Here is a 27701-nt window from a genome sequence, read left to right on the forward strand (position 1 = left end):
CTCTGTTGCAATTAGATCTTTGCATTCTGCTCCTCATACTCTTATCTGAGCTAGGATGGATAACGTCAGCAAACTGTGGCATGAGAAGTTCAGGATGGACATTAGTAAGAAATTTCTACACGCTGGAAGAAGTTCCTGAGAACCTTAGATTAAGTGTCTGGTTTAGACCAGTGTCTGAGGGAGAGTCAGAGATGTGGAACTGCTGTACCAGTGGTGCAGCAGCCAGCATTTTTAGGACTCTGTGAAAGCAACCCTAAACTGTCCGTATTTCAAGTTTAGGCCAGGCGGCCTATTCCTCACAGCTAGGAAATGGACAGAGAAAATTATAAACAACAACACAAATATTTGTTCTACTGTGTATTCAGAAAGGACTGCATTTTTTTTTAATGAAATGTGCTATCAAAATCCTCATTGTGCATTGTCCATCCCCAGCAAGCCAATCTTGCCATTCCTTACTATAGCTGCAGCTTAAAACGCTAGCTGTGTTTTATACTGGAGCAAACTATGTGGCAATAATCATGTTTTCAAACATAAACTCAGTCTTAAATTTAGCTTTATTTTTGCCAATAATCTTTAGTAACACTCGATGAATCTTCCTATTTCAGTGGGTTCTATCTTCAGGTTTTCAATGGTCCTTCCTCAGCCAGGCTGTCCCTGGATTCTTGAGTGCTGGTGTGAGTTCCTGCTCTGAGCAGGAGGGAATGTGTACGGGTTGGGGCAGCTCATAAGGAGATTTACACTTGTAGAATTCACAAGCTGTATGATTCTTTGCCAGATGTCATGAGATATGTCCCTGGAAAAGTTACTGATAACTTATCATTTCCTATAACAGTCCCTAGATAAGCTGTCACTGGTGAGCTGCCAAGTCCCGAGTTGCATTCAGACTTCAGACTTTTTGTTCCAAGACACTGCACCAGCTCCTCCCCCCCATGGAGAGTAGCTGTTTTTTCCCCATAGGAGTAGAGCCCTCACAAACAGTCCTGTTGCACTGCACAGGGTGGGGCTGGATAGCAAAGCCTGGGTCACTGAGAGTTGTTTGGGATACACCCTTAGCCAATCAATATTGTCCCAGCTCCAGTAATGCCTCCAAGTGAGAATGGCCCTTGGTAGGGCTTCCATCCCCAGACATTTGCCTCTACCTCTTAAGCAAAGGGTGAACTAGTTTTATCATACACAGTCCATCTTCTCTAATTCCCCCCTCACTCCAAATATTTACTTCTCCCTCTCCTGATAAACTACTTCAGCTTAAAATATGGAGGCTGGAGATTTGTTCTCTCTGATTTTCACCCATAGCTGGCTGTGAACTATTTATAGCATCAGTCCAAACCCATTCCCCCCCCCCCCCCCCCCCGTTTTATACTTGTGAATCAAGCAGAGTTAAATGAATGTCTGCATGAGAGGTGTGGGAGGCTTTAGAGAGATGAAAATAACAGGAAGGCAGCTGCTGCATGTTGGCTCCACTGGTGTGGCTCAGCACCCCCCTGTCTGTCAGGGGATGGATTGACTTACATTAATCAAAATACAGTTGATATTTTAAAAAAAGCAGAGAAACTCTTCTGCCTGGGTGCTAAATTTCCATTCATTTTGCAGTTTATCTTCCTTCACAGGCTCATTAGAAAACAGAAAGCACCATTGTGCTGATGATTGCTGGAATTCTTCTTAGAGGGGTGGAAGAGGGGAACACAATACAGTTTAGGCTTTAAAATCTGGAGGTGCAGAGAGAGAAGTCCCAATCATTGCTGTGCCTGCTATTACCAAAAACACTTTTAAAGTCTCTGTAAAAGCCTGCCTTGCCAGGTGGGTGTTGCAGAAGTAGCCCTGGGAATGCTGAGATGCCCATCCCCAGAACTTATCTTCAGAGTCCAAAGCAGCACTCCAGGCATGGGGCCAGTTTTTGGCCTTGCAGAGCAGACTCAGGCGGCCCTGGAGGTTGCCGTGTGAAAGATCCTGTAGGCTGAGTGCCGCTGTGTACCCGTCTCCCTAAAGCACAGCAAAATGTCCTGTCCCTGTGGGGAGGCACTGGCTCTGCCCCTAGAAAATCTCGGCCAACGTCAGCAGACAGCTTGTCTATTCCCTCTGAAGCCATAAACACTTGGGGTAGGCATGTTTTCATCCTTGTTTGCTTGTAAAAGCCCTCTGCAGTTTGGCTGCTCTGTAAATAGCAATTACATTTAAGTCCTGCTGAGAACTGTACTTGGTGCAAAGTCCTGCAGGAAAATGCACTTACTGCCAAGTCCAGGTGGAGGATCTTAAAGGGGGTTGTAACTCCTCGTGTGTTATGTGCGGCCCAAATGAAGTTCCTGTGTGCCAAGTGGGATGGACAACTCCAGTGAAGGGGTCAGGCAGACTTCTGGTGTGGCTCTGGGGAAGGAAGCCTCTCCCAGGCTATGTGCTGCTGACCCCTCCATCCATTGTCACTCCCCAGCAGCCTCATTGGTGTGGGAGGTCTGCTTGGTCGCTGGGGTGACCACCCTCCCCGGCTCTCCTTGGTGGAGAGCCTTTATTCATGTTTGCACAAATAAAGAGTGGCCAAAGCCTGGGGAATTTCCAGCTCTTGTAAGATGTAGACTTGCCCCTGAACCTCAAACATTTAATACAACCTCACAATGCTCAGACACGCAAAAGTACCAGTTGGGATCAAGATAGAGCAGAGAGGAAAGTTTGGTTGTGCCTAAGGAGACATCCTTATGAGGCCACTTGGGCTCGGTACTGTGATGTGGCCTTGCGTCAGGAATGGTGTGTGCTGTGGGTGCCATTTTACTCCAGACGTTGCGTGGGTGATATCATGGAGCTGACTGGTCCCCACACATATACTCTTGATTTGCTGTGATACCACTGCCAGGCCTTTTATTAGCACTAGATGAGAGGTGGACATATGACTAAATGGTCTAATTTTGCATAGTGCAAAAATATTGATGAGCAACAGGCTCATCAACACATAATAAAAAAAACCAGATGACTTACATCTCTTCACTGCCCTGGCGTGGTAAAACAGTGACTTCTCTATGTGTTGTGCAACCTTACATACAACAACACGTAATAAAATAGTAGCAAACTATGGCTGTGTTCAAAGCTTGACCCTAAAAACATTTTTGCTGCCTTGATTAACTGGAAACTGCACTGTACAGAACTTTCTGAATTTAATTTTCTTTAATTTTCTTTAATTTTCTGAGTTACTTTAGTCATTGCTAGTAAGTACCTTGTTTAATTATTAATGCTTCATATGCTTCCAGGGATTTCATTGTTTCTTCTCCTCCTTTTGGAAACCACTTTCTCCTCTGGGGAAATGTCTCAAGAAAGAAATGCTCTGTGGGGCCTTTGCAAGGTTTTCAACAGGCTCCTTTGGGTGAGGGTGGGGTTTAACCCATCTATCCCAAAATAAGTCACCTCTGTGTGCTGCAAATGCCTAAAAACTACCTATCATCAGTGAAGGGCTCTGGATGCTGTACTTGGGAAAGTGGGGTGTCTGCTGTGATGGGTGATGTTCTCTTCTTGTGTTTAAGCTGTGCTGAACTGGGCCTGTTTGGTGTGGGGGATGATTTTACCACATCCCTCAATGGCAATTCAGCCTAGCTTGTGATCAAAGCCAAAATTACAACCATGGTGTGACATTTGAAAAGGCAGTAGTGAAAACTCTGTAAATGGTATGGCACATTGAGAAAGGATTGAGTTGGTACTGGCACAGATGCAGCACTGAAGGAGCTTGGGTGTTTCTAAATAGGCTTCTTCATTTTTTCCCTTTTTACAAATGGGGTTTGATCCCACTATTGTGGAGCCAGCTGGGAAAGTGAAGGAGAGCTATAAAGATCTCTTTCCAACAGCCCTGTTTTAGGAACACATCCACTCAGGACAGAAGTTCAGAGAAATTCACTTTGCTGAAGAGGCTCATCCAGATGGGCACAAAGCCAGGCTCTGCCCACTGGGCTGAAGGGTTGTCTTTAAGAGAGTTCTGTTGAGGCTGTGATTCAGGGACCATATTAATCCATACAACATCTGTGAGGATAGTAGGAATAATGTTTCTGTCTGATTCTTAAGCATTTCATAGACTTATATATATATATATATATATATATATATCCTAAGAGTGTAGTTTTGGAGGCTATTGTGTGTATCCCCCCCAAAATGGAAAAGTTACTATTTTTCATTAAAAATAACACTTTTTTCTACAGGACTTGAAATAATTGTGTATTTCTGGTACTTCTGAACCCCATCTTGTTAGTTTTTCTCCATACATTTGTTGTTTTGGCTGTCTACAAAAAGTGTTAAATCTTATGTCTCTGCTTCATACTCCTGATTTTTATTCATGTCACTAACAATGGCACAGGTTCTGATCACAGTCACTCAGCGTTTAGAATCAGCCATGTCGGGCAATGCACACATTTTCCTCCTGAAGACAAAAATTAATTTTTTTGTCTAAATTCAACTGGACAAATGAAAAAAATACTTACAGCCATCAGACCCTCTGCCTTCCTCTCATTAGAGTCAGTAAATGCTTCCCTCTGATTCCTGCAGACTTTGCATTAGGCCCTTATAGAGAATGGAGCTTCTTTAAACAAAAGTATTTTTCCGTTCTTATAAGTTACAGCCACAAACATTCTGATTTTGATCATTGGTGGGTTTGAAGCAAGTTCCAAGAAGGTCAGTTGCCAAATTCATACAATTTTTCTTTGTTTGTTTGTTTTATTTCATTGTACTGTATTTACCAAGGCAAGGTTTATTTTCACCCTGGAGTACAGTCACACTCCTGCTTCAAGTCTGCCAGGGTCAGCAGCAGTCCTTGTAGAAGTGACCCAACTGTGCACACAGCCCATAGACCAGTTTAGAGGAAAAGAAGTTTCAGAAATAAAAATGAGTCAGAGAAGGATGTGGTCATCATCTGACTGGAGTCACTAAATGGTTGCATTGGACCACAATGTGTGAAAGGCTGATTTGCGCTGGTTGGTGCCCTCCTATTAGCCTTGTTCTCCTTGGTAGCCTCCTATTCCCCAGACCTTTGTGCCTTTATTCGATCTAGGATATCCACAAAGTAAGATGAGTCTGGGTGGATTCATCACGTTTAAGGATCTGTCATGCTCTGGGTTGATACAGAGGCATGATTTTGATCAGAAGGGGCAAGGACGCTCTCAGCATTGTGTGTCTCGAAGACCAGAAACATGTGGGACAAATGAAGGCAGAGTGGCGCAGAAATCCACTGAGATGCTCTGCCAAGGCTGTAGGCTAGAGCATCTCCTTTTGCAGCTCTAAGCTACAGCCAGGCTTGGCTTGAACATGACCAGAGGGACACATCCAGTTCCCTCTCCACTGCCCTTGGCCACCCCTTGTGCTTGGCAGGCATACGAGAGCACTGAGACTGTATGAAATAATAGAGGATTGGCACCACTCATCAGCCTGGGACAGCATGTTAACAAAACCAGACACATTAAAGGAAGGGCTCAACATTTTCCTGGGGAGCACTGAAATTTAAACAATTGCTTTTAGGCAGTCCTTTTCAGAAAGCCCAGCTGGGAAGACCACTTGCCTTCTCTATGCCATTGTGATAAGATGCCAAACTATCTTGGAGCGGCTCCTCACTGCAGGTGGCTGCTCAGCTGGGTCCCCCAAAAGCCTTTTGATATGTTGGGGAATCAAAGGGAGAGACACAAAGAATAGGCAGAAGTCATACATATGAATGGGCACACACACAGACAGTAACCTTTCCTCCTCTGATTACCCTAGCAATAAATGCTTGTGACATCAATACTTTATGATTACGAACCCTGCACTATTACAAAGTGCTGCTTTGGAATTGCAGGTGGAGGGAGAGGAATTAATCACCTTAGTTTAAGGCAATTTAAGTGACAGCTCAAGTTCTATAAAGTTACAGAAGTTGGAGTGAGTGAACATCATACAGATAAGGCACTAGTTCTGCAAGGAAGTTTCCTGGTGTGAGACACGTAACACATGAACTTGTTATGTGCCTGCTCTTGGCTGCATGTACTACTTCATGCAAAATAGCACCATAAAGCATTTACATGTGCTTATTTGTTTGTGTGTGTGTGTATGCATATATATGCACACATATTTATATGTCCACGTACATATTTAATAAGCATTTTACATATATGTGTATATAAATATCATACATTTTACACATGTTTATATATGCAGACATACAGAATGCAAAAGTGCTAGGTTGAAGTGTTAGGATGGTTTAACACTGATGGCTATTTTTAATTGAGTAAATAAGAACAGGAAACATTTCTAGCATCTGAATTCTTGCCAGCTGCTAAGATCTAGCCAAGAGCAAGAGGTGTGTGTAGGTTTTGAGAAGAGATTAATTAACATCATATTTTTTCTCCCAAATTTTGCCTGATTTAGTTAATTTCTGCGCTCTTCTACATTTTATGCCTCATGGTAAGATTTATCTTCCAGGTGTTTTCAGTAGGGAGACCAAAGCCTGGTATATTTTCTGCAGCTCTGATTGCAGTGTTGAAGTCACAATTCAGTGGATGCAAGTGCAGATGGGGCCACAAGGACAGACAGGGGGATGGAGACATTCCATCAAGGAGGAAAAGGGCCCTTTTAGGGTAGATATGCTTGTTCTCTAGCAATTATGCAAGAAGGTGAGGAAATAAACACCAAGAAAGAAAAATGGTTTTAAAGATGGCCAGGGATAAATTCTAACCTGAAACAGTATTAAGCAGTAGAGACTAAAGTACTTGTCCGTTCTAAGACACAACCTTTTTAGGTTATGAAGCCCACTTGGCCATTTACAACAGCTGCCAGCTACCAGGGCTACGAGGTCTCTTCTCATAGCTGTATTCACAGCTAACCAATGCAGTACAAATAATAGGGATTTAGCATATCAAAATGTTAAAAATCTTAGGGGGAGATGGCTTCATATAGATAACATGATGAAATCAAACCACGTAACTTGAGACTCTCAGGGCTCTCCTAGGAATGGACAATATCACCAGTTCCTGGCATCAGGAACTGGCTGCACAGATGTAGGATCGTAGAATCATAGAATGGTTTGGGTTGGAAGGGACCTTAAAAATCATCTGGTTCCAACCCCGCTGTCATGGGGACACCTTTCACTAGACCGGGTTGCTTAGGGCCCCCATCCAACCTGGCCTTGAACACTTCCAGGCACAGGGCATCCACAGCTTCTTTAGGCAGAATGTACTTTCTTTACCCTACCAAAGAAGATGTTGCCTTTTAAAATGGTGTGGTACATCATTTCTCAGAAGGTGGAGAATCTCTGCAAGGGAAGATCTTGTATTTTATCATAGAACATTTGATTAATTTGAAAAGAGTCAAAACTGAATATCAGATGACCATTATAAAATCTCCTAAAAGTCCTTAGGGTGACTGAAGACTTTTTCCTTGAGCATGAAACATCCCACAGCCTTCATAACAGTAGATCCCAGGCCAGTTATCCTCTGCTATGAGTTTTAGTTTGAACTACAGTGAAAAATCTTCCCCTATATCAGCTACTGGGAGAGTATAAGGTCCTTTCCTCACAGCCATGGCCCTGCTTATATAGGCTCCTCAGTTTGGGGCAACAGTCTCTGAAGCTGGTCCCGGTCACACATTTGGTCACCTCATGGTCAGTGAAGAAGTCCCCCAGTCCCTGAGCCATGAGAAGCCAGTGGCCCCAGTGATGGGCAGGATCTGCCAGTGGTGTCATCATGGCCAGTGGCTACAGAGTTCAGGGCTGCCCCTAACACCAGGCATGATGAGGAGGGATTTACTACAGGTCTAGACCATCCGAAGAGGAAGACCTTCCTACGGAGGGGTAAAGGAACCTCTGACCCTTGGGCTATCTGCTGAACAGTGTAACACTCCATCTAGTGAAGCTGAGAGTCCAGTCAAAGGATTTGGAGGACAGGGAAGCTCTGAGGTTTTTGTTAGTTATTGCATGAAACTATAAATACTACACTTACATTAAACATCATCTTCTGTAATAATGAAGCAAATGGGAGAGTCGCTGAGTTGCATTTACAAAAAAAAAGACCTTCAAAAATACTCATCAATAACATGATTTATTCCAGTACTTATATAATGCAGTTAACAGAATAGTTCTTGGGTAATGTGCTGTAAAGAAGCAGATACAGGAAAAGATTTGGAGCAGCAAAGATGCAAGATGCCTGGTATTGTGTAGCAAGAACTCAAAGCAATAACAATAAAATATTAAAGCTTTGAGAGACAATGTTTTAGGCAGCAGTTTTTGTAGTCACTGCTATCAAAAGATAGACAGTGAGCTCTGGGGGAAAAAAAAAAATCCGTTTGGCTGTGATGAAATGCCAGGTAATTGTCTGTCAGTTTTAGCTGAGGAAATTAGCAGATGACTCATGGGCTACAAGCGGTGGGGAGCGTGGGGAGCCTCATCCATCATCTCCAGAGCAGCCTTCAGTTGCATACGCTCTCTGCTGTTGTTTAACTGAAGGACCGTGTGAAATAAAATGCAAAAGGTCATAAATAAAATGTTGCAGGAAGGTAGAGCAGTTTAACCCAAGCAGTCACAGCCAAGTGTGATGCTAATGGTTTGGGTGTTGTTTTTTTTTTTTTTTTTTGTTATGGCTGATGTTCAGAAAGGATTTCCTGAAAGCCTCGTCCCTGCCACAGGGCTAGAGATGTTTGGCAGGGTAAGAGTCGCGGCCAACCGAGCAGAAGGAGCCAGTGCAGACGAGCATCAAATAAGCCTGAACTCCAGGGAGCTCAGGGGGTTGTCTCTTCTTCCAGAGCAATGACAATTAGGTACATAATTAATGTAGATAGCACTATAATCTCAGCTAGGATTTTCCTTGCATCTTTAGGTGAAAAACTAAGGCCTGTACAACCCAGCCAAATGCTTCTTAGTAAGAAACATGCAATGGGATGGGATGTCTTGGTTGGATTTTGGAAGAGAAGTGCCCCATTGCTTTTGTTAAGATGCAAACCTCTACTCTGACCCAGGCTACTATAGGGAATATTCTGGACTGGAGGAGGGCAGGGAGGGATGAATAATACTGTAAAATAAAGAATTTTATTAGCTAGAGGGACTGGAAAAGATATGATGCTTAGCAATAGACTATAGCAAGCCTGATTCTCCATTTATAAAACCAGTGCTCTTCTGTTGTGGCTCCACTGACAAAACAGAGTGTAGGTGGACTGGTGAATCAAACCTTGTGTTTATTTACAAAAACAAACAAATGACAAAATGTTTTTCCTGGCAAAGTAACTACTACAAATTCAGTCTGAAACTGTGACCAGCTCTGTTTATAGGAAACATATCACCTAGATGAAGCAAGGGCCCTTTTGAACCCTCAGCCCCTGTAAATGCAGAACAGAAAGAGTCAAACTAAGCCATATTAACTTTCTTGTAAAATAACAAATTGGTATGAAATCAATGGTATCATTTGCTGCCAAAGAATTTTCCAAGAAGTGTAAATACACAAGCAGTCACGTAAATGTAGTCTCAAACAACGTAGCAGCAAATCAGTCACTCCTATATTGAATGGTATAGTAATTTAGCAATATTGAAAACTGCAGTTGAAAAGAACAGTTTTTCAACTAAATATCCTCAAGAAAAAGAGCCCAGGATGTGCTTCAAATTATCACCTTTTCTTACAAACCAGCAGTAATTATTCTGTTTCACACCAAGACTGATACACCTGGAGAGGGGATTAAAAAAAAACCATCAAACCTCAGTCAGAAAATGTGCTGGAGACAACTCCTTTGATAGCAGGCTGCTTTGCTTTTTTCTGCTGCAAAGTGTAAATGTTATGTTGTCTCCTGAAGTGACTGCTAAATTACCAGGAAAATGTCTGAATGTCTATGCATCAGCTTTCTAAATAACCTAAATCCATCCTTTTTATATTTTGTATTTTGTGTTTCTTATTTGTACTCTTAAATTACAGTCAGACTTCTGAGTAAGAAGTTTATAGATCTCTAGTAGGGAAGGGAAAGTGATAATTTTGTATGATTATGTGAAAACCAGTAGTTCCCGTTTCTCACAGATTATACCCTTTTATGCTTTCCACAGAAAACCATTTTTTCAGTAGATCCCATTAAAGACCCCCAAATCAGAGGTAAAGATGAAAGTGCATTAGTACGAGAGCTAACAGGAGAAGGTCAAGTGTTGCATGAATCCTATTGATCCAGAATATCTATAATGTGCTTTTTCAGTTCTCTGCTCAGAACAAAATCCACAATTATTTCACAAAGCCACATTGATTTTCCTCTGTTCTCAACACTCTTCAAAGACAGGGGAGAAAGTGAAGCATGGAGTGGATGGTAGGAGACCAGGGTCAACCTGCTGCAAAGGGAGTTGCTGAGAGTGCATTGTGTGCTGCTGTTCTTAAGATATTCTCCCAACTGCCTGGTCGGAAGATTTCCAGACAGGTGGTGTTTAATCCTCAGGTGCAAAGATTGGGACTCATTTGGCATGGAGAATAGTAGGAGGTCAGTTCATGGTGCGGGGTTGGTTAAGCTGGTCCTGGGAGTCCTCGCTGGTGAGGCCAGGCCAGCTATCCTTGCTGGAGCCTACGTACAAGCTGGCAAGGCTGGGCTGGGCTCCCCCATCTTCTGGGACAAACACTTTGGCCAGCTGATGTCTCCTCTCAGATGTGGTTGGGGTGGCTGAATCAGGAAAAAACAGGACAAAGAGTAAGTGGTAGTAAGACATGGGAGCAGTCAGTTATGCTAATGTGTACACCACTCAACAGTGCTTTGCAGCGTTCACAGACCTCTTGTGTCCAGTATCCTCAGCCTGCAACCAGCCAGTGCCACACCATTGAATCCTAGAATCATCTAGGATGATTGGAAAAGACCTTTAAGATCAAGTCCAACCATTAACCCGGCACTGCCAAGTCCACCACTAAACCATGTCCCTAAGCACCACGTCTGCAGGTGTCTTAAATCGTTCCAGGGTTGGTGACTCAGCATCGACATTACCTCCCTTCCATGCACCCAAGTGTTGCATCACTCCCTTTCAGCCCAAGCCCCAGTCTGACTTGCCACAGCCGCCGTGACTGTTCCCTTTGCCCCCCTGCAATAATCCCAACTTGTGCCCCTTGCAGTGGTTCCTCAGATGTCGCCCAGAGATAAGCAAAGGGGAGAAAAGCCACAGACTAGGTGTAGGTCAAAAATGTGAGGCATGATTGAAGGTGGCAGTACAGCCCTCTTCAGAGAGACTGGAAACGCCTTTTTGGTAGAGGTATTCCTGCCAACCTGATTTAAGGAACCTGAACAACACCAATTCCAAGGCCAAACTGGCTCATGAATACCTACAAGCCCAAAGACATACATTGCTTAGCCGAACTTAAGTCTCATTCCTGGCCAGACAACACTTCCTTGGATTTACCAACAGCTCACTGCACCAGGAAACAGTGTATATGGATAGGAAAAGTCCATGCCAGGTAATGCAGTGGGTTTCATTTGCCCAGGATGGGCATCATTTTGTGCAACCAGCAGGTGGTCACCTGGTGATTTTTCAGCAGCAGAACATGGATGTTATTTGGTAAATGCAGCCAGAGCACCTGCCAGTTAGGAGGAGTTGCTTGGAAATGACTGTAAACACAAAGTGATGAACAAGTATGAAGAATGCTCAGAAGACTCTGGTAGGAGTAAAGACCCACACCTCACCCTGTGGTGAGGGTGAATGAGCAATTCCAGCATGGTGGGGCATGACTCAGGTGCCAGTAGAGGTATGGTTTGTTTTCTTCCAGGCTCTTCTGACCCAGGATTAGCCTGCTGCTGCCTAGAGACCATTCTTTAAAGGCATTGCCTTTGGGCATCACTCTCTTCTGAGAGAAAAGAGTCACAGTGTTTCTATAACACTACCAGAAATTCAAAGCAGGTACTGTGAGTCAACAAAATGCTAATTCCCCAAAGGATAATTAAACTGAGCAGGACTCATGGATGAAATGCAACAGCTGACTGCTGCAATTAACTCTGGCATCATGGTTTGCATTAGGTGGCACACCAGTGAGAGGGAGCTCCTCAGATGGGTTATTTTGGCACTTACTCCCCTGGAGGGGAAAGGGGGCGGGGTCCTGTACTTACCAGTCATTTCATTCTTGCCTGCCTTCAGGAGATGGAAATTAGTGACACTCAATTCAGTCATTTTGGGGAAAAAAATATGTTGCTTCTCTGCAACCCCTCAGAACAGACACTCATAAACACGGAGCTATAAAATACGAGGCTCCATTTAAAGCCTGACCTTTTTCAACCCTTCCAGGAGAGAGAGAAGACTGAAGAACAGTTTTGTGGGCTTGGGAAGGGTTGCCAAAGCAGGGCTTTGCAGCCAGCGACAGGGAACACAGAGGAGGGGCTCTTTTTTTACCTTTAATATATTGACACTTAGTCCCAAGAGGGGCATTCTGTGTTGTCTTCCTCAGCAAAAAGCCGGAGCACGTAACTTCCCAGGTCCACACCAGCTCCTGCAGGCAGCTCCGAGCTCCCTATGGGAGACTGTTGCCACCAGATGAATAGCTATTGTTGTTGTCCCTGGGAGGTACCTGCCATGTAATAACATCCAAAAAGTCTTCCAATTACTGCTTTTTTTCCAGGAATATGTGGAACAATTTCATAACAGCTGCATGCAATTACTACATCAGGTGATGTGACCTTTTCAAAACAAAGAAATAATATGATTTTAGAGGTAGAAGAGGAAACAAACTTTTTCTTATTCTCTTAGAATACAAAAATAAAACTCATGAGTTCAAAACACCCCTGGTCCCTCTTTTTTTTTTTGGTAGAATTTCCTTTTAAAATGCAGGTCATGTGTTTTAATTTCTTTCAATTGCATCTCACACCAGTTTTTTGGCCATCTGGAGACCATGGAATGAAAAGTAAAACAAATAAGTAATCCCATGAGCAAAAATATGAAGCCTGTGTTAAGACCTTGTACCTTGAGGTAAAAGGCCTCTTTGCTCTAGGATGAGCAGAGTTTAGCTTGAAGCCTGGTACATCCACTGGCATTTTTGTCACTGTTTCCCGCTTTTTTTAACTAACTAATGAAAACTTCCTTTCTGAAACTTCATTCTGCCAAGTGCAATTAGCATCAACCAGTGGCTTCAAAAGCTATTGATGGGCACTAAGACATCACTATTGCATTCAGATTAGTTCCCTAGGCTAATGCACAGCATTGTTTTCAAGGTGAGGTTGTAAGAAAAGTTGTGGCAAAGGCAGTGAAGAATTGTGTAAATAAACAATATATAATGCATGTCTTGGAATCAAGGGCTGAGGAGAATTAAAGTTTTTCCCTTCCTACTTCATCACCAAATAAGCTTTTGTATGGTCTGGGTGTTTCCTTCTTCATCAGGACTTTTCCCCTTGAAAAAGATTTCTCCATGATTCTGATGTATGCTTTTTGCTCTCTCTCTTTCTGGCCTTCATTCCCTTGATGTCTGGCAGGGCTGGTGTACAACCAGACTTTCCTGAGTTGGCCTCATCATGTGGGGAAGGGATGATTAGCATGGGGAGAGGGAGATGCCTGGCTGGAGGATGTTGGAAGAGTGAGAATGGAGTCTTAATTTATACCCATAAAAAACATAACACTACTCTGACTCCTCTGCCTTTTATCAAGACCAAAAGACCATGCCTTTTCCATCCCAACAGCCCATGAAGAGTACAGCAGGCTCTGAAGTCCTCAACTCTTGATGCTTTTTATATAAGCTCTGTGTGTATGGTTGCAATGAGCAGTCAGAACTGAAGTCCAATTCTCACAAAAATCGTTGCAATGTTCAAGACCCGCACCTAGCCCTTGAACCTGGCCTGCCATACATATCAGCATGGAGACAGACCGGACCTCTCCAGGTGCCTGTGAACCTCTTTCCTTGGATCTTAAAAAGACATCAAATCACAGACCAAGTAACCATCACTCCAGCCTCTCCTGCTAATCTCTCTCCATTCAGCATAGCTAGGCAAGGATGCAAATATGGATGCAGCCTTCATGAGAAGGTGGCCTCAGAAAGCTGGTCCAGGTTGTCCTGCTTGTAAATTAACTCTTTATGTTTTGGTGCATTCAGCAGTTTGTTTTGCTCATGCCAAAGGGCTGGAAGGTCATGAGATCTCAACAAACAGCCTTCAGTGGTTCATTTTCTCCATTTAATTTGCTCTCTGGTGTCATATTTCCCTTGAATCATATTTTCCTTTGGATAGGTCTTGTTCTGAAAAAAATCTGGAATTACTCATATCTACCTAGGGGAAGCTGGGCAAAGGTAAATATAGGATGTGGTAGATGTGCCATCAAACTTACTAATAAATGGCACTATTCTATATATTTTCCCTAAAAGAAAAGTAACTCAATCTCTGCATTTCTGAATGACCTCAAGAAGATCTGCAGATTTCTATTTCAGCCAATATATATCCATGGATGTGATCTGATGTAGTTTATTAGACAAACATATGCAGCTCCTGTTTTTGAAAGCTGAATAAGTTAATAAATAATGTACTCTTTATTTTTAGATCTATCTGTTAACACTCTAAATAGCTCAAATGGCATACGGATGCCCAAGAGTACAAAACATTCATAAGTCTTATTCCTCTGCTTTTTGATAATCCCTTTTCCTCCTGCTGAGAACATTTCCATCCTTGTGATTACTTTTATGTGGCCCCATCCTCTTGCATGAAAGCAGATACCACAAACAATATTTGAGGAGACTAAAGGACTAGTGAAAATTGCTTCAGTGTTAATTCTGCTTTCTAAATATAGGCACTTTTTTTTCCTGAATACAAGGACAAGACAGCAGAAGGTGAATAGTTCCAATGCTTACTTTTACTCTTTTGCAACAGCTTCTGCAATATATACTTGGAACTGCTGGGAGAAGACAGATTTTTATACCATGAAGCTTCATGTATGGGCATTTTACCTATAGGCCATTGCATCTTTCCTGGTGGTGAGGAAAGAACTATATATGTACATGTGTTTACATATATAGGTATGAGAAGAGAGAGAGAGAGAGACATACATACATGCACTGCAAAATGAGGTCTTTTTTAAAAGCTCCTTGTTTTAATACCCTTGAACCAATACCGTTTGTCTTTTCAGAAGAGAGGTTAGTTCTGGGCAAGAGGCATGATGTTTATTATCATCCTTCTGTTATGTGCTAATCCTATTCCTGTCCTCAGGTGGGGTCTTTCTGAGGTTATTCTTGGAGTGAAGTGGCATTGTAGGCTGGACTTGCTGCTGCTGTATTTCAGTGTATAGTAATAATGTCATTGTTGTCATTCATTGTTATTTTTGATTGATTTATTTGGTACAGTATCTGTTAATATGAAAACTTTGTCTTTCTGTCCACTGGCTGAATGTCTCTGCTGGCACAAGTTTTTCATGCCAGGATGTAAGATGCATTTTGATAACATCTCCTTTACATGCCGTGGTCCTGATAGAGGGAGCAGTCTCTGCATTTTGATGTGAACAAGAAATAAATCCACCTGAGGGAAAAAGAAACACAAATGAGAGCTCATAAAGTAACACTGCTGCCAAAATTCTAACCCCATTCCCCAGCGCGCATGGAGGTGAATTACAAATAAAATCAAAGGGTAGTGTTGTTACTGTCACAGGCTTATAGCAATAATTTTTGAAACTTGGAAAGCATTTTAAAGGACACTTGAACAATGGTTTACAAAACTCTAACAGTGTTTTGCCATTTTCCTTCAAGAGCCTTTGCAAGAACCTGTCTTATCCATAACACATTCACAGAAGACTACCACTTGCTCAAATCAGAGAGGGAGGGGTGTGGTGGTCCTTTTAGGTGCTAGGTAAGCATTGCGTGTAACCCTCTCTTTTTAGGTTGCTCTGCCTTCCCTTGTCTCTTACCTTCAGTCCTAGTTTTCTCTCTTCCTTGCTTATATCATGACTTGGAGTCCTTTGGGAAAAAGATCACCATGGGTACAAGGTCCCACTGCCCTCACATAGGGAGGGTCATTGAGGTGGCTGGAATGCAAATACCCTCAGACTGGAGCTGTTGAATCATGTAGTACATTAGGAAAGGCAAGAGTTCTTGTGGGATCCAAAGATGTGGAATTCTCCTGGTTGCGTGGAGAAATCTTCACTGTACGGTAAATCCCACTGGCTAAAAAACCAGGACAAGTTAAATCACTGAGCTTTCTCCTAGGAGTCATAATATTCCTGAAAATGTTGGCTTAAGATTAAAATAGTAGTTGGAGTTCATGAGATGAGAGAAACTAGTACCTGGGTCTTGGAGAGAGAGAGTTGTATGGAGGGCATGGGAGGAAATCAAGCCATATTGAAAAAGTCACTATGTAATATCTAAATGAGCATCTGCATCCTGATTTCCTATGGCATATAAGTGCTTTCCTATAACTTTCTCCTTTGTGGAGTCTCTAATGTTTAAAACAGAGACAGTAGAAGAAAATTTGCAGGCCAAGTAGTTGTATGTTTTTTCCAATTATATTAACTGATTTCATAAAAGGACCTCACTTTACCTATTTTCATGACTATTTTCTGTCTGTTTTCATGCAGTCTGTAGAAGTTAATGTTAAGCTTTCTGAACAGCTATCAAATCTGCTGGAAACTGAGACACACACACCCCATCAAAAGTTATCAAAGGGAACAGACTACACACAAACAGAGTGTAGTCTCTTTAATTTGGGAAGCCAAATTAAAAACCATTTAAATCTGAGACAGAGGCTCTCAGAGTTTTCTGACCCAACAGATTTAACATTACAGAAGACAGTGATTACAGCTGAAACACTTCAAAAATACTTATGTAATCTGCTGTCTCTTAGTGGATGTCATCTTGGCTCCCTCAAGCGGCTGGTCCCAGAGAGTGGACACTTTCCTCCTGTTTCACAGCACAACTGCTTTTCTCATAGCACAAGGGTTCGAGTTCTTTGCTTCAGGGATCATTTCATTAGCCCTGCTAAATGGTAGTGTGTGTTTGTGTGCAGCCATGGTTTGTAAGAAATTGGTACCCAGTGAATAAGTACAACATAGTTCTCTGTCTAATCATCCAAGAAAAGACTGAAGGGACTGGGACAGTTTATATGGTTTTTTTCATGTCCTTTTTCTTTTTCTTGACATCCTCTAGAGGACTGCCTTGCCATTAGCACTTTTCTCTAAATGCAAAGACAGATCCTAATGGTCTTGCTGCTGATTTTGGTGAGCCTTCATTAGCTATACCAGCTGAGGTCTGCTCTAAAAAAGGCTGACTGGGGATCTGTGGGACCACATCCTGGCTGTAACATCCTGAAATTCAACAAAAACAAATGCAAAATGCTCTGCTTGGGACAGTCCTGGGGCTGGGGCCGACTGTGATGAGCACACCTGTGACAGAGGAGCAGATGAATGTGAGGCATTGCAAAATTTAAGATAAAAGCAGAGGCTGTAGAGAGGCATACTTTGGACAGAGGAAGGAAAAAAATTCTCTGTGAGAGAGAACAGATTTTTCAGTAACTCTCTGGACAAGGCCCTGAGTAACCAACTCTGACTTTGGTTATCCCTGCTGTGGATTGAAGTGGGACCAGATGATCCCAAGCTGCTTTCTGACCTCTGTTCTATGACCTGCACACACGTGCAGAGTCTGAATTTTTCTGTTGTTCACTGCAGGATTGCTTCAAAAGTACTTACATGCCCTGATGCAGACCCTGACACCCAGACAGCCAATAGTCAGGCTCTGCCCTGCTCTTGATTTCCCTCTCTCTCTCTCTGCCATGCTGTGTAGGGAGTCAAACTTTATCCTAAGTTCTTCAGCGAGGTTTTGGCCAAAATATACACCTAGGCTCCAATGGTTGAGGTCACAAAGTTTTGCCTTATGTATCTCATCTTAAGATTCAACTACTTTTACTCTCATGGATCTCAGAAGGCACTGACCCCTCAGCACTGACCCAGCTGCTCAGGCTGGCTGTGCTCTCCCCACTGCATGCAAGGCTGATGGAACACTGGGCAGCGCCTAGTTTCCTGGAGATGCTGCTACAGCTCAAATCATATTGGAGAAACAGCCAAATCCTCCAGGGATGTTTTATCACATGAAACATGAGGATGCAAGGCAAATTCACAAGGGCATGAGACTCATTTTTTTCAGGAAATTTCAGTGCAAGAACATGGAGATGAGTCGTTTCTGCCCTTGTAAGCAGGAAGGCTCTTCGTGTTCCCTGGTAGGCACACTTCTGTTGAGACATCCCTGCTACATGCAGTTCTGGTGAGACAGACCTCTGGATTCATCTCCTTTTAAAAGCAAAACTTTTTTAAGTCACCTTTAATTTATTGGGATTTTTCCTTGAAGAGAGGTCTCATCCTACAGCCCCTTGTCAACCAAAATTTATTTTCACCATTTACAGTTTTCCATGTCCTTACAGGCAGAGGTTTTCTGCATTTCTTCAAGGACATATATAAATTCCTATTTAATGCTCACCAGTGTGGTATGTGTTGCTTTAGTCTCGTGAAGAAGAAATGCAACTTCACCTGTTTAGTTTGGAGATCAGATGGATGGTAACAGAATGGGTACATAAAGCAAGGAGAGAACTGTTTAATATAAATGCTGAACCTGAATCTAAATTTCTCTTTTCATGTCACAGAGTAAGATTTCCTGAGCCATATTTACTAAATAGCCATACTTTTGAGCTAAAAAGCCCCTGTCACAGATTATGCCTGCTTGTGCAATGTCACAACAAGCTCCTGGACTTCATCATGCAGTTTTACATGTGCTCAACTCACTGAGACGTTTTTAAATGATGGCTTTCTGCTTCATTTATGCATCAGAAAACACAGGAGATGCTACAACAGGTGCTGAACAAGCTTGTGAGTTTTCTCTTTCCTCACTTTTTTTTGCTGGATGAGAACTGCATAAGAACTGGAAATATGTGATGTGCTTTGTCAAATATTGTGGGAGTTTTTCTTCTTTGGTTCAAATTCTAGTTCAAATTGGGGGAAACTTTAAAAGCAAATATCTTAATCCTCTTCACTTTCTATGCATTGTTTTGCATCATGGCATAATTACAGAGTGCACAAACTGGGTTTTTTCAGATGAAACTTAACTGTACAATGTGGGACATTCCTAATGAATTCCAGCCTCTAATGGCCATTGACATGGCCAGACTGGAGCTCTTCCAAAGTAAAATATTCCGATGGATAGTGTCAACTTTGGTCCGTGGTACCGGTTCCATCACTCTACAGATCTATTCCTATTGCACTGCTTTACATGTTAATGCAGACAGCCTGAATTTCTCCTTTTGACTCCCTGTGCACAGCAAAGTCTTCTTGGCAAGCTAGATAGTTGTTCTCTTACTCAGATAATAAAGGTGAAAGATTCTGTGTAATCTTTTACTTTTCAGGACACACATATATTAATAGACCAGTAGGATTAGAAATGGAATGAAGATACTCAGGTCCTGCACTTTTAAGAAATTAAATTATAAGCCCAGGATATTTTCAGACATAAGTTTAGGCTGCTGTGCATTTTGAGACATCTCATCAAATTGACATGATATTTTTTCCTAAGGACTAAGGTGCATACATTACCATTAACAGTGAGGAGTTGCAACGTGCTTGCTGAGGATTAGCAGTACTGTTGACATATGCTGGGTTTGTAATGTTCAGCAGTTTGGAATACCTAAAGAAATAAAATCTTTTTGCCTCAAACACCTGGCTTTGGGTTTTGATCTCTAGCTTTAGGCTTCTAAGAGGAAAAACACTGGTCAGCATGCCCTTGTCTTCCCTTGGTCTCTGCGTGCAATGCATCAAAACAGAATAATGCATGTAAAGGCTGGGACTGGGCTCTGCCACTGTAAGAAAGGTTAGAGACATTTTCTTCCCAAGCCTTAGACAGCCTTGGGCAGGCTTGACTGGATGGGTCCATCAGCTTGAGACAGTGTGGCCCCACAGTTAGATGCTGCAACCTGGGCTCAGGTGTCCAGCAGATGTCTATCTCCAGTGGAGTGTGACAGCCCCCATGAACCAGTGTTCCGTGGGCCTGCGAGTGCTGCAGTGAATTTTCTCCAGGCTTTGCTGTTGCAGAGGTTAATCAGCCAGCTGCGCAATCCAGCCAACACTTCAGTAATAGTTGCTAATTAATCAGTTTAAAAAGCACGTTTCTGCTCTTCCAGGTGTCACCAAATTTCTGCGGATACATGCTACTGACTCCCTGGAAAGACCAAAGACAGACTTTAATGTTCCCAGTAGCATTGACTTGCCTGGGCAAGGGTTTAAAATCTTTCTTGAGAAGTCAGAAAATGACCATGGATATTCTCTGAAAATGGTTTCCCAGCCAGTGTGCTATTCCAACAGGCAGTGTATGAGGCAGAGCCTGAGCATATAGCACTGGGTGTTGTTGTGCAGGAAAACCGATAAAGCTGGATTTCATTTATAAAGCAGCCGAATATTACTCTTGTGTTTGTTATGAGATTCCTGCCATTTTTCACCCCATTTGCACTTTTGTGGTGAGAACAAAGCAAAGACAAATGATGGCCCCAGTGGTGGGCAGGGGACAAGATTAGCCAAATAATTCTCACAGGGTTTTCTGTGAGAATAGGTGAATGTGTGTATCTTTGATTTGTTTTTAATGCCGTCTCAGTTGTTTCTGAATGATTTCTTTTTTATACATGCCGCCTATTCCAATACGAAAAGAGCTAATTTACCTCTTCAGCTCATCCCTTCTTCCCATCACTGTAACAAGAGGACTACTGGTTGTTCAGTCATCTTGCTAATGCCACCAGGCAGACCATTCCCTTCTCTGTTTTTGGGAGTCAAAAGGAATTCATTACTCTTTCAAAACTGCTCAATACATGGGCTAATAGAAGGTCACTCCAGCAATTATTCCAATGCATAAAAACATGAATGCCAGTGATACCATGAAGTCCATACAAATCTGGTGTGCAGTGGTATCTTTTGACAGTGAACTGAATACAAAGCGAGCAAGACTTGCACTACATGTGTATTTCCATTTTTGACCCCTGGAAACTCAGTCATGGCTTATTCCTGAAATCATTTAGTCACCTTAGACTTGAGTGGGCTCCTCAATATACATCTGCAGCATCTGGGACAATTGTTGACATCAGAAAAAAAGGAGAGCAACAGTCATATGCAAATATGCACACCATTGGGAAGGCCCCCAGGATCCTGGGAGGGAGAGAAAGGCTGATAGCACTGGAGACAGTGATGAGGTGGAAGAGAGGCAAGACATGATTCAGGGTGCAAGTCTAAAAACTCTCCAGTGCACACTGAGTTTGGGTGACAGTGAGGAGTACATGACTCTGCTGGAGGTTCCTGTCTTATATAAAATAGTAATTGTGGGATATTGAGTATGAGAGCAGAGAACTGGTCAGCATGATGATCTGAGAGGCAAAATTAAAGAATAAAAAAATAAACTTAGCAAAGCAGCCCAATTAAAGTGGAAAGCTGCAGCACAACCACCACAGCCACATGGGATAATTCTGTGAAGCCCTGTGAGAGTCAGAGTGTCCTGAGGGATGAGGAATTGTCCCATCCTCCCTGTGAGGCAGACACAGAGGGAGCTCAGGTCCTCAAAGGATGGCAGAATGGTTTGGGTTTTTTCCACTTCATGCAGGTGGATCCCCTCTCTCCCCATCCCCTCCGCAAGAGATAGAGTGAAGGACAGGGACTGAGCGCAGAAGTCGAAATTGCAACCAGTCCTCGTGAGAGAGGGGCTGGAGAGAAGAGGCCCCCAGGCCAGCCCGTAACACAGATTACTGAGGAATACCTACAGACTGTATAAAAATCTCCTGGAATATGAGTCAGTTCAAATTATATACCCTTGTTCCCCATTATAAGCAAGAATATCAATATTTCTGCTGAAAAGAATGCAACACAGAAGGAAGGCACTAGTAGATCTTTGCATTGTGCCAAAAAAAATTTTTCTTCCATCATAAAAGTATGGGGTTTTTTCAGCAGATGGGAACAGAGCCTGACCTAGGCCTGGCACGTGTTAAGAGCCAAGTTTCATTAAAATGCACTCTGAGTACTATAAAACAACATAGATGTTAATGAATATATGTGTAGTATTGGGGATTTTAGGCAGACTCTAGCTCCATCTCAGAAGCTTATGCTGAATCCACTATGCACATACACCAACTAATTCTGGAAGCCTGGGAAAAAGGCACATCACCTTCCTGAAAAACGGCACTGTTGACCATGCCCTAGGCCTTACAGCGCTGAAACGTGAAGGCAGTGAGATCACAAATATCCTGCAACAACCATTACTGACCTCATTAAAAGCTGAACTATGAAAAATTAACAGTTGTGGAAGAGCATGAGTACAGCTCAGAGATGTTAGCCTCGAGGAATGAAAAAGGAGGAGGAAACACCCTTCATCAAAAGGCTGATAAGCATATTTTTAGGAAAAGGAGATCAAGGTTGAGATGTGCATAGGAACTACATAAATGCAGAACTAGCCAAGCTTCCATGTGGAGAAGAGGGGATAAATCCACTTCATTAAGTTGTTTCTAAAACTGGAGCAGATGAGACAAGCCTTGAAAGAGACACTCATTTAAGATTGATGTGGAGTAAGTGTGGAGAGATAGCTGTTGAAAGGACAGCCATAAACCAGTTCTCCTAGTTGTCACTCACTGACACTTCCCAGTGTTTTCTAATAAAAATAATCTGTTAAAATCAGACTCTGGAGACAGCTTGTCTTTGGCTGCCAGTGCAATTTCGTACAATTGTTTCATGTAGTAAATGCTTCTGGAATAAGTCAGGGACAGCTCAGATGGATTTTTAAGTTACCGTTATTTATACTGGCAAAGCACTTTATACAGCTTTAAAACAGCAAAAAAAGTGGCTACAAGGAAATTGCAAAAAAGCTAGTTAGAGCCATTAAAGTTGCTGATAGATATTCCTTCCACATATAAGTCTGCAGTACCTGGAGCTGTGGAGGGACATAGCCTCATGCTTGCATGGGACTACGGTAGTGCTGGAGATAATGAAACGCTTGTAAGCCCACAGGATAAACCAACAACCAGGAACTGCAAAATACTGTGCAGACCTCCTGCCAGCACACTGCTGAAATCCTTGCTGACACAATTCCTGTGAGACTTACTACCTAGGGCAGCAAAGGCTACATCATGCAGGAGAGGGCAGAGACCATGAGCTGCCTGGCTGGGGCTGTACCTGTGGTGGTGTCCTGGGCTTGAACACAGGGAGACAAAATTATAGTCCCTCTCTGCTGGAACAGGGGTCATGGAGCTACAGTCCTTGGCCTATATCCTGAATCCATGGTTGGAAGGCTCTTCCTGGGGCCTCTCTTTATTTTCCCAGAATTTAGGAAACTGCTTGAAGGACTTCTCTCCCATTTTTTTCACAGTAAAACAAAAATGCCACAGTTTTTAAAGTGCAGTTGAACTAAAGCTAGAAAACATTTATGAATCCAGTGTCCATTTCCTGTATGTGCCATAATCTTCTATTTATTATTTGGCCATTACATTTGAGAGAAAGACGGCAGAGTTAATCTCTTCATTACTGACAATGAGGTGACAGGACAAATCCTCAGCTTCCCTGCTGTGGTGCTAGGCCTTGGGGAGCAATTAATAGGGATTTTTCTAATATGACAATTTGAAATTCCAAGCTGGTTTCATTAGTGAGCCATGACAGTCATCTTTAACTCTTCCACATTAATCACGATTTTGAAATTTTTTTAGTGCGAAAACGCCCTCCTGCCTTTCATAGCTTTGAAATGGCTGCTAGCAGGGTTCAACTGCAGAAATACTTTCAGCCATAGAACTGTGCAACAACCATCTTTAATAAAAATTAAAAATAAATACTAACGCTTTGATAAGGATGACATAAACAACATCTCAGCTACCTGGACAGAATTCTGCTGTTTTTCACTGAAGAAAAACCCTCATCATCTATTAAAATATTATGATCAATTCTAAATGAGGTTTTAGGTGCTTCTGTAAAGTGCAGTGTGTTACCTTGTTGCTACAGCAGAGGACACTTAAAAGTAAAAAAGCTTTTATGTGCATTTTGCTACAGGACTTGTTCATTATGAGCTATCCTCAACAGCAGCAGGATATACTGACTAATACAGCTCCAGCTGCTGCTGCAGGATGTGGGAGGTGTGATGCTACTTTAGGCCAATGTACACCCTAAAAGCCAAAAGATGGTAAAGGACAGCCTGGACATCCTTTGCTTGGGGATTCCCCTTGGAGAGAGGGAGGGGCTGCGTGAGTTGGCCAGCAAGAATTCACTTCTATAATTTCCAAATGGTCTGCAGGCTTATGTCCCAATTAAGTGACCCTCTATGGACAGACTATGGGTATCTGGGTGTGTACCATGCACCTCCAACAAAAGACATCCATGACTGCAGTCTACAGCCTCTCCAGGACCACTTTCCCAATAATCTCTTCATCCCAATTTGTCATGGATGCATCTTTTGTATGTCCCATGTGATGTTTGCAAAGTACTTTGTTGTGGTGTGTGGACAAAAAGAAGCTATATAAATGCAAATTTAATGTATTCATTTATTCTGTACTGAAGGTTGCACTGAAGGCCAGGTAAATTACACCCACGGCATCTGCCAGTCAGCTCTTAATGTCATCCACTTCAGTAACAATAACTTCCCATAGGATTTGTGAAGCCTGATTTTCTTTTGTTAGTCCTTGCACACTATTTTTAATCAAATTACACTTCTCCAGGTGCTTCCCACCCAGGTGGACCCGCTAGCTGATGAATCGAAGGGCCCTGATTCATTACAACCTGCGACATTTACCTGACCTTGCCATGAGACCACAGTGGCAGCATAATGAGGTCCGTGCCTCTAGTGCAGCCCCCGCTTCTCTCAGCTCACTGCTGAGATCCTCAGCAGCTGAATCTTTGCACTGAAACTTCAACAACCTGCAACAAGAGCCAACATCATTCACTTTGGCTTTACGCGGAGTCCATTATTTCTTTTACTCCCCCTGAAAGTGTGTGGCTGTCCCCAGCATCGCTCTCATTATCCTTCTTTGAACATTGGGAAAAGAACGTATTTACATTTCCTGACGTGCTTAGTATTCCTGCCATTATTGTCTCCCTGAGCCTGCCCTGACCTTTGCAATGACATTTTCAGCAACTTTATTCCCAACACTTTTTCTTTGCTGCTATTTTCTGGGCATTTTTTGCTTTATTTTTGCATTTTTCTAGCTTTATTTTTGTTATTATTTTCTTCTTTGCTCTTTTCTGCTCTCCTAGGTAGATTCCTGGACATAGTGATGACCCTGTGGCCCTTTCAGACATTGCTTGCTCCCTGCAGCAAGCCTCATTGTGGTCTGCAATGCTGCTGGGTACTGAGTACATGGAAATTAAGGTGGGCTACAAGTGAGGCTCAGCGCATGGAAGGAAGTTTTTCTTGTGTAACTTCAGAGAGCACAGCTATTCTGCTGCTGGGATGTATGTGCCACTGGCCTCATGCAGAGATGGTATGTCAAGAGAAAGACTAAGCTTACAATTGCTGGCATCACTAATGCTGTTGTTTTAGCCTCAGGCTAAATGCAGGCAGAAGATTAGAAGCTGCTGTGCACCTGTGGCCCAAATCAACATCCCTTCAGCTTGTCACAACTCTGTGTTTCTGTGTCCCAGGGCCAGCAGTGCTGCCCACACTTCAGGGAGCCTATGAAATGCAAGCAAATAGTTTCCTTTAGGCAATCCCAAGATCGAATTTTTCCAGCTCAAATTACATGGGCAGAAACAAAGCCTTGGAGAAACAAAAGGTGGCTTATGATAACCTGACCTGTGCAGTAGCTCCAGGCTTAGCCCTGAAATTTGGGAAAAATCATTTGCACTGGTGTAGACCTCTGGTTTTGTTTTGAGGCTCAGACTCTCAAACCTTGTCAAGTGTTTGTTTGGATTTGTCTGATGGGTCAGTAAGCGGTGCAGTCAGACATTCAGCTGCCATAAAGAACTGAAGCTTCAGTGAGGGCAGTGGATTTGCACTGATTGAGGTTGGCTTAGCTTATAGAGCACAAGAAGAACTCAGTTTATTACATTCCTGCGAATGAAAGATATGTTCTCTGGGAACCAGATAGAAAACCTACTGTTTACTTACTAGGACATCCTTATCACCACAGTCTTTCAGCGATCCCTCCGCCTTTACCGGTGTAACAGGACCCATGTGGTTCAGAATGGCACCTATTAATTATTTTCATTATCTTATTTTCCCTTTTCTTTTCTTTTCTTTTCTTTTCTTTTCTTTTCTTTTCTTTTCTTTTCTTTTCTTTTCTTTTCTTTTCTTTTCTTTTCTTTTCTTTTCTTTTCTTTTCTTTTCTTTTCTTTTCTTTTCTTTTCTTTTCTTTTCTTTTCTTTTCTTTTCTTTTCTTTTCTTTTCTTTTCTTTTCCCTAGCAGGCATTATTTAACCAGCAGTGCTGCTGGAGAAAACTGGTACCCTGTTTTTGTACTGTCAGTGAGTGAGTTCCTCACGGCTCAGAAAGAACAAATGCTGCTCTTGCAAGGATCTCCAAATCTCTGGAAGAGACACCCTTAATCTCTGTGAGCACCTTGGGGAAACAGGCTGAGAAAGACAGATGCAGAGCTGGGCAATGCAGTTCATAGCCTCATTATAGCAAGGAGGGATCCAGCTACCTAGCTTGGCTAAAGCAGCATGAGTTACAGTGAATAAGAGTGATTAGAGCAGGAACAATAGAATTTCACTGAGACAAACTGAACAGCAAAGACTTCAGGAAAGGCTGATGCTGTTCCAATGCTGAAAGTTCATATTATGGTGATACAGCTAAAGGGACAAGCCATTTCTCCCCTGAAACCTAACAAAATGCTTTCAGCTTCTGCTGATTTTTGTAGCCTCACAACTTTTTCGCTGTTTTCAGAAACAGATGGAGTGCAACAATGTTAGTAACAGTTCGTACATCTGACTGCTGCTGTGGGGGAAAAGGGGAATTCGCCAAAAAGTTCCATGGAAAACAAATGTGGCAAACAGATCAAATAAATCCAATAGAGGTAATGTGGCAAACAGATCAAATAAATCCAATAGAGGTAATGTGTCCACCTAACTACATGCCATGCTGCCCAAGCACTTTATCCTTAATTACATAACTGTTTTTTTCTTCAGTGAGAACACAGTGCTTATCTCTCTCTCTTGGATTAGGGAGAGAGATCTGTGCTAATCACATACCAATGTCCTGCCACGCACAGATCAGACACTTCACACCAGCACAGTTTTGTGAGATTCCTTCAGCTTTCCACACCAGCCTGGCATCACCATTCCCTACAAGCCTCCCTTCTCCAGAACTCCCTGGGGAAAAAGCACAGAGAAAGAACATGTTGACATATGCTCAAGCAGAGAGTGATGTGTGAGAATGGCCAGCAAACAGCCTTGGGACATACTTTTCACAGGTATCAGGGTGAAGTGGCCAGGCAGAGGAGTGCTGGCAAAGCGAGGCGCAGCTGACGGAGTCAAGTCGCACACGTCATTGCAGATCTTGTAAGTCAACAGAGTGAATCTTAATTTCTTCATCTAGGTTAGTGCAAGAAAGCAGGGGGAAGCAAACATCTGGCCTAGCAGCTGCCTCACCAAAAGAAAACACAGTTAAAATTGTTTAAGGTCTAGCTCTACTTTAGAAAATAGGTGCAATGGTTACTACTTACCTGTCTTGCTAGAGCTTTGCTGTCCCCTTTAACAAAAATAACATCCATTAAGCCATCTGATTTTTCTTCGCAAGTGGAGAACATAAACTCACCACGTAGTAAATCTTTTCCTTGTTTCTGGCTCACTCTGTTAAGCTTGAGTGCAGCCCTTGTTGTTGCCAGTTGAGTTCTGGCAGATGG

At 42.6% G+C, this 27701-nt stretch overlaps 1 long non-coding RNA gene across 2 annotated transcripts; it reads right to left on the minus strand.

Moving 5' to 3' along the window:
- Window positions 1-8005: 8005 nt before the first annotated feature.
- On the minus strand, window positions 8006-26073 carry LOC135422474 (uncharacterized). 2 transcript variants are annotated; one of them, XR_010434492.1, is made up of 4 exons: window positions 15788-26073; window positions 14941-15402; window positions 12308-12591; window positions 8006-10602 (listed from the first exon to the last, which is right to left on the minus strand). It is a non-coding gene; the product is annotated as an uncharacterized LOC135422474 (long non-coding RNA). The 2 variants fall into 2 exon arrangements; XR_010434493.1 differs by having other exon boundaries at window positions 12308-12482; window positions 15788-26072.
- Window positions 26074-27701: the final 1628 nt, after the last annotated feature.

The sequence above is a fragment of the Pseudopipra pipra genome, chromosome 1 (assembly GCF_036250125.1).
Source record: "Pseudopipra pipra isolate bDixPip1 chromosome 1, bDixPip1.hap1, whole genome shotgun sequence".
NCBI classification, from domain to species: domain Eukaryota; kingdom Metazoa; phylum Chordata; class Aves; order Passeriformes; family Pipridae; genus Pseudopipra; species Pseudopipra pipra.